Consider the following 12,380-nt stretch of genomic DNA (forward strand, 5'->3'; position numbering starts at 1 on the left):
GCAAGAATGATGAATTAGAATTGACCATTAAATTTGGAAGTATAAGGGTAAGTGTAATCACTTGGGAAAAGATAATCATCGACACAGTTAAAACTATTCAAGAGTTAATAGGGCATTGAGATGTTTACTCAAGATGGCTCCGTGAATAAGGGCCATTCTTTGTCAGCTTGGGGACATAAGTTGGATCTCAGCACTTACTTAAAAGGTCAGTCATGAGGGCATGCTCCTGATACCTTGGAGTTTGTAGGGAGGTCCAGAGATAGAAGGATCCGTGGGGCTTGCTGGCTTCCAGTCCAAACGGAAGTTCAGTAAGAGACCCTGGTTCAAAAGTAGTAAAATGGAGTGACAGAAAAGCACAACTCCCCAAACACATGTGTTCATACATCGCACATCACACACACACACACACACACACCACATATTACACATCATACACACACACCACATCACACTTACATTACACAACACACACATACACATTACATCACACACACATCACACATACACCACACACACATAACATCACACATCTCACACAGACATATCACATCACATATACATTACACATCACACACACCACACACATTCACATATCACACATCACACACATAACATCACATCTCTCTCTCACACACACACACATACATACCACATAACACAAACATTATGCAGACAAACACACACAGCACACATTACACACACACACACACACACACACAATACTTCTGAAAAAAATAATGGAGGGATAAATTGAAGATACCAAACTCCTTTATATTGTTTTTCTGTAAAAGGGAACAAATCAATTTCTTATAACTGAAGAGTAATATGGGTCAAGGATGATTGATTTCCTAAGTTTTACTAGCAAAATTAAAGTAAATGTATGCATGTCTTTTTAAACTGGTCTAGTTTGGCTTCTGTTTGCTGTCACATAACCCTGGTCCAAAGGAAGTGGATGGGGTCCATTTCCGTTTGCAGGCTGCCATCCATACTATTAAGCAAAGCCAAGGCAGGAACTTAAAGCAGAAACTGTGAAGGAACAATGTTACAGACTTGCTTTCCTTGGCTTGTTCAGCATCTTTCCTATGCTGCCCAGGATTACCTAGCAAGGATGGTACCACCAACAGTGGGGAGTTTTCTTGATTGCTAGTTAAAATCACGACAGTTTGAGGATACCCCTTTCTCAATCTTCTGTCCTCTTAAAAGACCCCAATTTGCATCTCTTCTGGACCCCTACAATCCTGGGGGTTTCCACTACAACTGAGGTTGCACCTTCACTAATAGTGTCTTCTGGGTTCCCTTCAGAGAAGCTCTTGCCCTATTGCACAGAGGAAGCAAGACAGTAAGAAGCATCCTTCCACGGTTTCTGTTTCAAATTTCTTCCTTCTTGGTTTTACTTGATGTCAGATTACAGCGGAAAGATTAAATAAATCCTTTCCCTTCCCAGGTTTCTTTTGGTCAGTGTTTTATCCTAGTGACAGAGAAGCAATCTAAAACAGAACCCTCTACCCTTCTGCCCACATGCCAATCTGATGGAGGCGATTCCTCAGTTGAGATTCCGTCTTCTCGGGTGTGTCCAGTTGACAACAAAAACTAATGAGATGTAAATGAACATGATCTAACACAAATTTGATGACTCAAAAGACACACGGGAGGATGACTGAAGGATTGTGAGGGGTGACAATGCACTAGATGGCTTAACTAGCAAAATGCAGAGGGCTCACTCAGAGGGTTAAGTACAGAAGGTTTAAATTTGGAGCAGAGATTCACATGTACATGAGATAGGTATGATGATGAAAATACACAGATATCTTTTAATTGCTTTGCATTCTTAACAAAATGAAAAAAAAAGTTGTCTACTGAAGAAGGCAAAAGGATGAAAGGCGAGAAATACAGCAGGGTTGCCCAGCAACATCGACAAATCATTTGAGTTAAATGCCATGAATTTTAATTAAGACCAGTTATTATCTAAGTTTATTTTCTTGCCAGTTAAGTTCAGCTACATGGGTGATCTATGCAAGGATAAAATTTGATTTAACCAAGGTTGGCATTGTGGTTGGTAAACAGGCACAGAAATCAAAGGTAAATGCAAGGCAGCAATTAAAATGGTGGTCTATTGGATTTAAACAGGGAAGGAGGAAATGTTAGGGCAGAAGAGACCCTAAAAGAAGTGACAAAAAAAAACAGACACAGATATGGAATGAAGGACATTGGTAGGTGAGCTATCATTTAGGTTAGGATGCCATGGGGAATGAGCAGGAAAGAGAAGATAGAGGTCAAAATAGGTCAATATATGGGACTAGCCAGGCATGGCAGCTCAGATCTGTAGTCTCGGTATTCAAAAGGCAAACGCAGAAGGATTGCTGAAAGTTCAAGGCCAGCCTTGAATACAGAGTGAATGAGAACTTGTCTCATAAAAACTGAACCAACTAAAACCCAAACCCCTTAATACTAAAAATATTTATTTTCTGAATAAAAATTCTTCAAACTCTACTCAGACTTATAATAGTAGATAAGCACTTTTAAATCTTGCTTTGCAAGTAAGCTTCATTTTTTAACCATTTGAGATGATGAGTCTCTTTAAATTCCTGTAAATACAATAGGAAACTAATGAAAAGAAGTTTGAAAGAAGAATGATGGGAGGAACATCTAATCTACTGAAACATCAGGTAGTAAAAGTCTGAGAAATATTTACTTTTCCATATACGATGCTGAAAACCAAAAACAAAATTATATCCAAATTAGTTTTAAGTTCACTAAACATTGTTGCTCGCAACCAATTAAATTTTAGATGAATCAAATATTAAAAAATAAGAAGTGGAGAAGGCAGCACATGTGGCTCTAAAAACTAATCCTGAAGTGAGGAGGGCCCTGCTAAGCACTAATCAAAATGCAAAAGCAATAAAGTATGATGTCAAGAGATAAATACATAAATACAATACTGACACATTTCAAATCCATAAACCCAGTAAAGACAACAAATGGAAGAAAAATATTTGCAACATGTATAATAAAGGGCATATTTTCTTATCATAGAACTCTTCTAAGAAAAGGACAAATGCACATAGTATGAAAAATGAGAAAGATATGTAAATGGACATTTGCAACAAATGCAGCACAGAAGCGAATAAGCACATAAAATGATACTGAGTACATTCACAAAGAAATCAAAATTCAAATAAGAAACATACCAACTTTGCTTATCAGTTTGCCAAAATTTTAAAGACAAAGAGGTGTACAAGATTGATGGAAAAGTACATAAGAAAGTTACTTCCTCAATGATGCCAAATGTGTGAGTAGGTACATCCTGTTCTGGCTTCTGTTTGCTATGTATTGTTTTAATGGATGAATCACTGACCGTGTACTTTTAATTTCAGCAATGTATCTTATAGCCACTCCAAGAAATGGGCAGTTCCATACAAGCAATGATTCTTTCTTATGATCTTCATTGTTAGGGTAAGCCAGGTCAAGTGTGATATTGTTAGAAGCTATGATATGAAATTGTTCCAATTAGCACAACAAACCATTTTGTACTGATTTGTAAAGACATCAAGAGTGCATTGCTTTATGAAAAATCCAAGTAACACAACAGTGGGTAAAATAGATAAAAATACAGTGTATCTGAACGACAAAGAAAGGTCACACAGAGACACATGTTCACACATACACTGTAAACACAGCACATTTCCAATTATGCTCGGTAACATTTGCTTTCCATGTGACAGGGACTAGGAACAGAAATGAACTGACAATATGGAAAGGGGGGGCCTTATGATACACTCCGAGAAATTATTTTGAAGTTAGCACTTCTAGTACATGAAATCAGGATGTTTAAAACATTTTTTTTTTGGAATTTAAACCTTACATGATTTCTTTAGCAAACCCCACCATTTATTCCTTCTTCTCTCACTCCTTCTATATCCCCCATCTACATGTAATATTTTTTTTAAAAAAAGCAACACTGAGTCCAGTTAAGGTGACCAATATGTGCATGGGTGTAGTGATGCTCACTCCAGCATAAGCAGCCTTTTCCTGAAGAAAACTGACTTTCTGTCCCCCAAGTAGCTATACCCTGCCAATAGCTCCTTGGTTAAGGATGGGACTTCATGATCGCCTCCCCGACCCATGCTGAAATTTTGCATGGCTTGATTCTGTACAGGCCTTACACATGCAATTAAGACCTGTTACGTATACTTCTGTCCTGCAATGTTCAGAACACACCATTTCACATTAGTCCACTACTAGCTCCAGATGCTCCAATCTATCTGCCCAACCTTCTGCATATACATACAACACTTGTATGTATGTGTATGTCCATATTTATCCCATTTAGGACAGATCACTTTAATCTCTTATTCTCTGCAAATTGACCTATTATGGATCTCAGTATTAATCACTAAGAAGCTTTTCTGGTGAAGGTAGAGAGCTTCACTAATCTCTCTATATGAAGATAGCTACTTAAAGGGCTGGAGAGATATCTCAGAGGTTAAAAACCCTTGATACTCCTTTCATGGACTTAGGTTCAACTCCCAAAATTTACTTGACATCTCATAATGGCCTGTTGTTCTAGTTTCCAGATGATCAAAGCTTTCTTCTGGCCTCCTTGGGCATGCCTTCTGATCTCCATGGGCTTCTGTATGCTCATGGTTCAGAAAATATAATATGGGACTATATATATATATGTATATACGTATATATATACATGTGTGTATTCATGTATATATGTATGTGTGTGTAAAATAAATAAATCTTTTAAAAAGACAAGTATTTAAGGCACAGAGGCACAGCTCAATACCACATCTGTTTTGCAGAATAATAGTAATAGCTCTTCCTTTTGGTCTAGGATCTATTCAGCTACCAGCACTTTGCCCAGTGAACAGTGTCAAGAATGAGTTCCAAGTTGTGGAATTCAGAAATAAAAAACAGTGAGTTATTCTCATAATATTCACATTGCTATTGCAGCAATTACATCTCCTGCCCAACTGGTCCTTACTATACCTTGAAGGATTATATCTGAGTAAGAGCATTCATTACTTTTCTTCCCAACAGTGTTGTGTATAGCAAGGCACTGTGAAAACCTGGTCAACAGGAATGACGCTTCCAGGTCACTACCAGCTTGAATTCTCCACTTCCTATGTCTCAAGTCTATGTTATCCTTAGCAAAGGGGACTTACTATCAACTCCTGAAAAGTAACCAAGAACAATTTAAATGTCCTGTATAAATTTATTCTATGAGACCCCACTGACTAACCAATTGAAAAGTGACAACCTACACTCTGTCATAAGCTCTTGGTTTGATAACCTATGGCATCTGGGAGAAACATAATTCCCACGAATAGGTAACTCCATGTAAATGTGTATGTATTTTAGGAAGCTTCTAGAATACTGAACTGTCATATGCACTTTCCAAAATCTTTAATATTAGTTACCAATCATTGTACCCTTGTTTACCACTCTAGTTGGTGGCATGAACATGGGAGAGCAGGGTCTAAAAATGAGGTGAACTAAAATCTCATGCAGTAAGCAACTTCATTCAAAGCATCTGACAATAATAATCAAGAATAATAATAAACAAGAATAATCACACAAGATGGTGTTCAATCACAAGGATAAACCACACTTGGCAAAAGCATGGTTTTCCATGGAGACACATGAAAAACAATAGCTGAAGTAAATGCACTCCTATCCACTACTCCTGGGAGGAGCACAAAAGCGAATTCCGAGGACAACCCACATCATGGAGGAACAGAGGTTACAAGACTCTTGTCTTGTGTACTTGGGGTTCTCTCACAAGGCCTCAGAAGTCTCACACTGCTTCATTCATGGGCCATGTTCCCCCACACCCTACTTTACCCTGCCCTCTCAGCCTCTTCACTACTTAACTCTTCCTGGCCCATTATTTTAGTTCCCCGCTTGGTAGCACCTACATTCCACTATTCTACCTCCCTTGGAAACTTACCACCATATAGCCATTTTCCAATTGCTTGACTTCTATAGGTGCCCTAATTTAAACACACATACCTTTTGGTGCATGTGAACTCTTTATCATCATCATCATCATCATCATCATCATCATCATCATCATCATCATCCTGACCACAGTTTCCCATCTCTCCTCTCCTCCTAGCCCTTCCCGTCCACCTCCCCCTGCTTCTTCATCAACTCCTTCTCCTCTTTGCTATTCAGAAAATGGCAGGCATCCAATGTATATCAAACAAACATGGAATACCAAGTTGCAGTAAGACTAGGTACCTCCCCTTTTATTATGGTTGGACAAGGCAACCCTGTATGAGGAATAAGGTCCCAAAAGTTGGCAAAAGAGTCAGAGACAGTCACTGCTTCCACTGTTAGGACTCCCACAAGAAGACCAAGCTATGTAACTGTAACATATATTACAGAGGGCCTAAGTCAGTCTCATGAAGGCTCCCTGGTTGGCAGTTCAGTTTCTGTGAGCCTCTATGAGCCCAGGTTAGTTTTTTCTGTGGATTTTCTTGTGGTATCCTTGAACCCTCTGGCTTCTACAGTCATTCCTCTCCCTCTTCTGTAGGATTCCATGAGCTCTGCCTAATGCTTGTTTGTGGGTCTCTACATCTGTTTCCATCACTTGGTTGATAAAGCTTCTCTAATGACATTTGGGCAAGGCTCCAATCTATGAGTATAGAAGAATATCACTAGGCATCATTCATTGACTTTTTAAATTTTCCTAGTCATGTTTGGTTCTATCCCAGGTCTCTGGGCTATCTAGCCTCTGGATCCTGATGTTCCAATCAATTTAAATAAACATATCTTAAGATAAATGTATTAAGACATAGTCCAAAATTTAGATTGTTCTTTTGTTGTTACTTTGTTTCATTTTATTTTTTATAGAAAGCATCTAAAAGTGTTTTATATAATAGTAGTAATGAGGGCACCACGTATCTAGATCTTGGTTTCTGAATATGATGCAAAACGATGCTAGGTTTCCTTGTAGCAATGACCTAATAAGGGGCCAGAGCAGGGAATTTATATAAAGGAGTTAAGCCTTGTCTTGGTATGAAATGTAAACAAGCACTCAAACAAAATGAGGACAGATCTGAAGCAAGTCTAAGACAAGCTGAGTCCATTCTCACTGGATAATTCTGTAGTGATTTGAACACCAATGTGAATAAATATTAGTAGCATCTAATCTTGCTTAAAACAGCTAGCATCGCAGCGTCTCACATGCAAACCCAGAAAAGAATTTGTGGACTTGAAGTCATCAAGGAAACAAAGCACTAGGGTGAAAAATGAAAAGGAAATAGAATATAATTCCAACACACCACAGTATAAATTAGACACAGGAAAATTATGAATTGAATTTTAAAAATATTATATACTATGATTATACATGAACTAAATACTATGAACTTATGTAATGGTTGGACAAAAGAATGTTCACCTTATTAAGAAATACCCAGTAAGGAATTTAGGAGTACGTGACTCAGTGGTTTCAATATACTCTTAAATGAATTGAAAAATACATATATATTCTAGATGATGATTATGATGACGATGATGAAGATAGAATAAGGATGACAATACAACAAATACAAAACACTTCAAATAATTAAGAAAGGTATATTATTTAAGTGGTTTTGTTCTAGTCTATCTAGACTCCTTTACAAAATTTCAAATTGTAAGTAAGATATTTTCTGTACCCAAAATTTCAAAAAATATATAAAAATATATTTGCACAGGAAAGGGTTAGATCAGAAAGGCTGTGTTGCTCAAACCGCGAGCATTCCCAGTAGAGGTTTATCCTCAGACTTGGGATTGTTCCTAAGAAGTTAGGGATAAGCCACTGGAATTTTTTGTTTGTTTGTTTTATTTTATGTATGTTATTGGATGCTAGAATCCTGGAAGCACATGATATCTGTCTGATCAGCTGGTTCCTGCTAACTTTGTGCTTTATCACAAAACTGTTTTCCCTCTGGTGTGGCATCTAAATGTTGCCAACCAATGACAGGACCCCTGACACCAAAGTTCAGGGTTCCCATGTTAGCACATTTTGCAGGTGTTGTGTGCATGGTTTGTAAGAGCAAGCATGCTGTGTGAAGCCACTGGAAAAGGTCACCTGGAAGCTCATGTCAAGCTTCTCCTAGATTGCCTGTGAACCACTTTTAACTGATTTAATTCTGTGTCCTTTTGTAAAAAATTATTTATTTTACATACCAACCTCAGCTCCCCCTTCCTCCCCGCTTCCTCCTCCCCCTACCCCCCTAACCCATTCCCCATCCACTCCTCTGAAAAGGTAAGGCCTCCCATGGGAAGGCAACAAAGCTCAGCACATTAAGTTGAGGCAGGACCAAGCTCCTTTCCCCTGCATCAAGGTTGAAGCAGGCATCCCACCATAGGGAATGGGGTCTAAAAAGCCAGCTCATGCACTGTATCCTTGATTCACTATCAGCCATAAACAGGAATGTACAGATTTTCTGTCATATAGCTTGAGTGTGTTCCTAAATCCCCAGTCAATGGATTGGCTAGATAGTCTAGTGGATAAAAATAAAGTCTGCTGCCAAGGCTAAAGAATACACATGCTATGGCACATCCCCGCACCCTCCCAGACAGGTTAGATAGGTAGGTAGATAGATAAACAGACAGACAGACAGACAGACAGACAGACAGATGATAGATAGATAGATGATAGATAGATAGATAGATAGATAGATAGATAGATAGATAGATGATAGATAGATGATAGATAGATAGATGATAGATAGTAAAACTAATAAAGCAGAACCCAGACAAAACACTTAAACAAGTAGAGAACATGTACCAACAAATCAAAAAGTGTTTCTTTATTTAGTGCAATTTCAAAAGTCTAACTCTAAAATTTCTATTAAAAGCCACAGTTCAGTCAGGAAGAATAAAATAAGACAATCTCCTTGATAAAGGTTATTATAAAATTATAGCTGTTAAGACTATGAAATTTTGGGAAAAGGGTGAAATTAACTAATTTAACAATAAAAAATGCTTGAACTGACCCTGGCTTCCATAGATTTTTTTTTTTTTAGTTCTATTAGAGAAGTGGAAATGTAGAGCACTGGGAAAGGGGGTGTGCTTCAGGAAAAGGGACCAGGTTAATTAACTACCCATTTAAAATAAATTTGAATCTCCATCTTGAATCATCTATAATAATTAACTCTGGATATGCTTATTTATGAAAATATATAATATTATGATGCTTTATAATAAACTAAAATGGAATATTCTGGTATTGAAGAAGACTATTTTTTCATAGACAATAAAATGTAACATACAACAATATGTTTGGCTATACTAAATTAGTAACTGTTCAATAAAGTGCACAATAAAGAAAAGTGAAAAAGCAGGGGTAGAGAGGATGGAAGGAGAGAAGGGAGGAACCGTGATGAAGATTTAAAATAAATTAATAAATTTTATTTTAAAAAATTTAAAGAAAAGAAGATACAAAGGTGAAACAAATACTTGGGATAAATAATGAGGATAGTAATTAAAATATTAAAACATTAAAATTTCTACAAGTAATGCTAGTACTGGCATTTTTAAAAGGCATTTAAACTTATAAGCTACAGTCCAATCCCAGAAATTAAAATATAACATTGAATTTTTAAAAGACTCAAGTCTTAGTGAACAATGTATAATATATTTTGACTATTTTATAAAAATGCATGTGGTGAACAATAACCTATTATTTAAGGATTCATACATATATCTCCTTCCCTGCTCCCATATCTGTCCTTCCTCCATCTCAACCATCCCACTCCCTCAAGCTCTCCCCAACCATCCCCTTCTCTTCTCTCTCTCCCCCATCTCCCCATCCCCCCATCTCACCCCCACCCCCATGCTCCCAGCTTTTGCCTGGTGATCTTATCTGTTTCCAATTTCCAGGAGGATCTGTATATGTTTTTCTTTGGGTTCACCTTATTACTTAGCTTCTCTAGGATCATGAACTATAAGCTCAGTGTCCTTTGTTTATGGCTAGAATCCACTAATGAGTGAGTACATACCATATTCATCATTTTGGGTCTGGGTTATCTCACTCAGGATACTGTTTTCTATTTCCATCCATTTGCATGCAAAATTCAAGATGTCATTGTTTTTTACCACTGAGTAGTACTCTAATGTGTAGATGTGCCACACTTTCTTTATCCTTTCTTCCATTGAGGGACATCTAGGTTGTTTCCAGGTTCTGGCTATTACAAATAATGCTGCTATGAACACAGTTGAACAAATGCTTTTGTGGTATGATTGAGCATCTCTTGGGTATATTCCCAAGAGTGGTATTGTTGGATCCTGAAGTAGGTTGACTCTCAATTTTCTGAGAAATGGCTGCACTGATTTCCAATGTGGTTACACAAGTTTGCATTCCCACCAGCAATGGATGGAGCAGGGAAGGAGATATCTTCATTGAGAGAGCCATTTTGGGGTTGGCAAGAGGCTTGGCTCTGAAGGGGTTTCCAGGAGTCCACGGCAATGACCACAGCTAAGACCCTGGGCAGTGGAGGAGAGGGTGCCTGAACTGGCTTTGTCCCGTAGTCAGACTGATGACTATCTTGAATATCACCATAGAACCTTTGTCCAGCAACAGATGGAGATAGAGACTGAAACCCACGTGTGAGCACTGGACTGAGCTCCCAAGGTCAAGTTGAAGACTGGAAGGAGGGAGAATATGACCAAGGAAGTCAGGACCATGAGGGGTTGGTTGGTTCACCCACTGAGACAGTGTGCCTGAGCTAATGGGAGCTCACCAACTCCAGCTGGACTGGGACTGAACAAGCATGGGACCAAACTGGACCCTCTGAATGTGGCTGACAATTGGAACAGACTGAGGGGCCAATGAAAATGGCACTGGGATTTGTCTCTACTGCATGTACTGGCTTTTGGGGATCCTATTCTCTTTGGGTGTACACCTTCCTAAGCCTGGATGGAGGGGGGCGGGCCTTGGACTTTCCACAGGGCAGGGTGCCTTGGCCTTTCTTAGGACTGGACGGGAGTGGGGGGAAAGTGGGAGGGAAGTGGGAGGAGGGGAGAAAGTGGAAATTTTGATTGGTATTATTTATAAAGTAATAAAAAAAGAATAAAAACTCCAAAAAATGATTCATACATATGTAACAATGGCATTAAATGCATACAATCAAATTAACATGATGCACACAGTAGGAATCCCTGGAGCAGTGAGGGGCTCTGGAACAAGGAGATGGAAAGACAGGAAAAATATCTACATGCGCCTTTCTAGTTAAACTGAGTGACAGGTTCCCAGATACTTATTTTCTTGCCACACTTTTCTTCTTACATATTCTCAATGCAGTGCACTGTAAGTACCATGGTTATCTTAATATCATAAATGGTGTTTCTAAACTAAAAAGCAAACAAAAAGAAATATCAAGCACAGAAGCCAAGCCTACTAGTGTACATGTGCACCTACATACAAATCACTGCTGGTGTCTTCTTGCCCACTGAACCAAAGTTTTGTTCATTTTGAAAATTATTTATGAACTTTTATTTGCCCTTTATTGTACCATTAACTGTACAATAAGTTCATTTTGTTCTCTGTGTCTATGTGTGTGTGTTTGTCTGTGTGTTTCTGCCTCTGTCTCTCCCCTCTGTCTTTCTGTCTCTCCATCTCTCTCTACTAATCTCTCTCTCTCTCTCATCTATCTATCATCTATCTATCTATCATCTATCTATCTATCTATCATCTATCTATCTGTCTATCATCTATCTATCTATCTATCTATCTATCTATCTATCTATCTATCTCCTGTGTGTGTGTGTCCACAGAGACCAGAGATACTGGATCCTTCTGCAGTCAGAGTTACAGACATGGGTGCTGGGAACTGAACTCAGGTTCTCTGGAAGAAAACTACAATATCTTAACTACTCAGCAGTCTGTCCAGCCACCAATATTTCATTTTCATTTACCTCTAAGTATATTGCAATTAAAACTTTTTTGTATTTGTTATATATTTTAATTTTATAATCCCCTACTTTTAAAGATTACTACAAATTCTATGGATAAAGAAGACTATGAAAGACAAAAAGAAAAAAATATTGCACACAGGAGAATTTTTCAGGTTTACTATGAAATAAGACACTTATTTATTTATTTGTTTGTTTGTTTGTTTGTTTATGTGAAATGTAAAAGGGATAACTAAGAAGAAAACAATATGGTTCAATAAAGAGACATATGCTAGAGAAAATTTAAAGAAAAAAATCTCTTTAGGGACATACAGGACTTGGACTTGGGGCAGGAAAGTCATGTTGATGGTGACCCCATACTGTGCTCATGAGATCCAGGTATCTCTTGGTCTTGGAGTGTTGTCCAGTTGAAATTGTTTTAATGCTATGTTCTTATGGACTTCCACAGAATATTGTGTTATCAT

General features: G+C 38.0%; 1 long non-coding RNA gene across 1 annotated transcript in view; it reads right to left on the bottom strand.

Annotated features, from left to right (window-relative positions):
- Positions 1-12,380, bottom strand: part of LOC119827592 — a 142,426-nt gene continuing 130,046 nt past the window's right edge. Inside the window, exon 7 of the long non-coding RNA XR_005287693.1 lies at positions 1-318. This is a non-coding gene — a long non-coding RNA (uncharacterized LOC119827592). The remainder of the gene's footprint in view (positions 319-12,380) is intronic.

Source organism: Arvicola amphibius, chromosome 12 (genome assembly GCF_903992535.2).
Source record: "Arvicola amphibius chromosome 12, mArvAmp1.2, whole genome shotgun sequence".
NCBI classification, from domain to species: Eukaryota; Metazoa; Chordata; class Mammalia; order Rodentia; family Cricetidae; genus Arvicola; species Arvicola amphibius.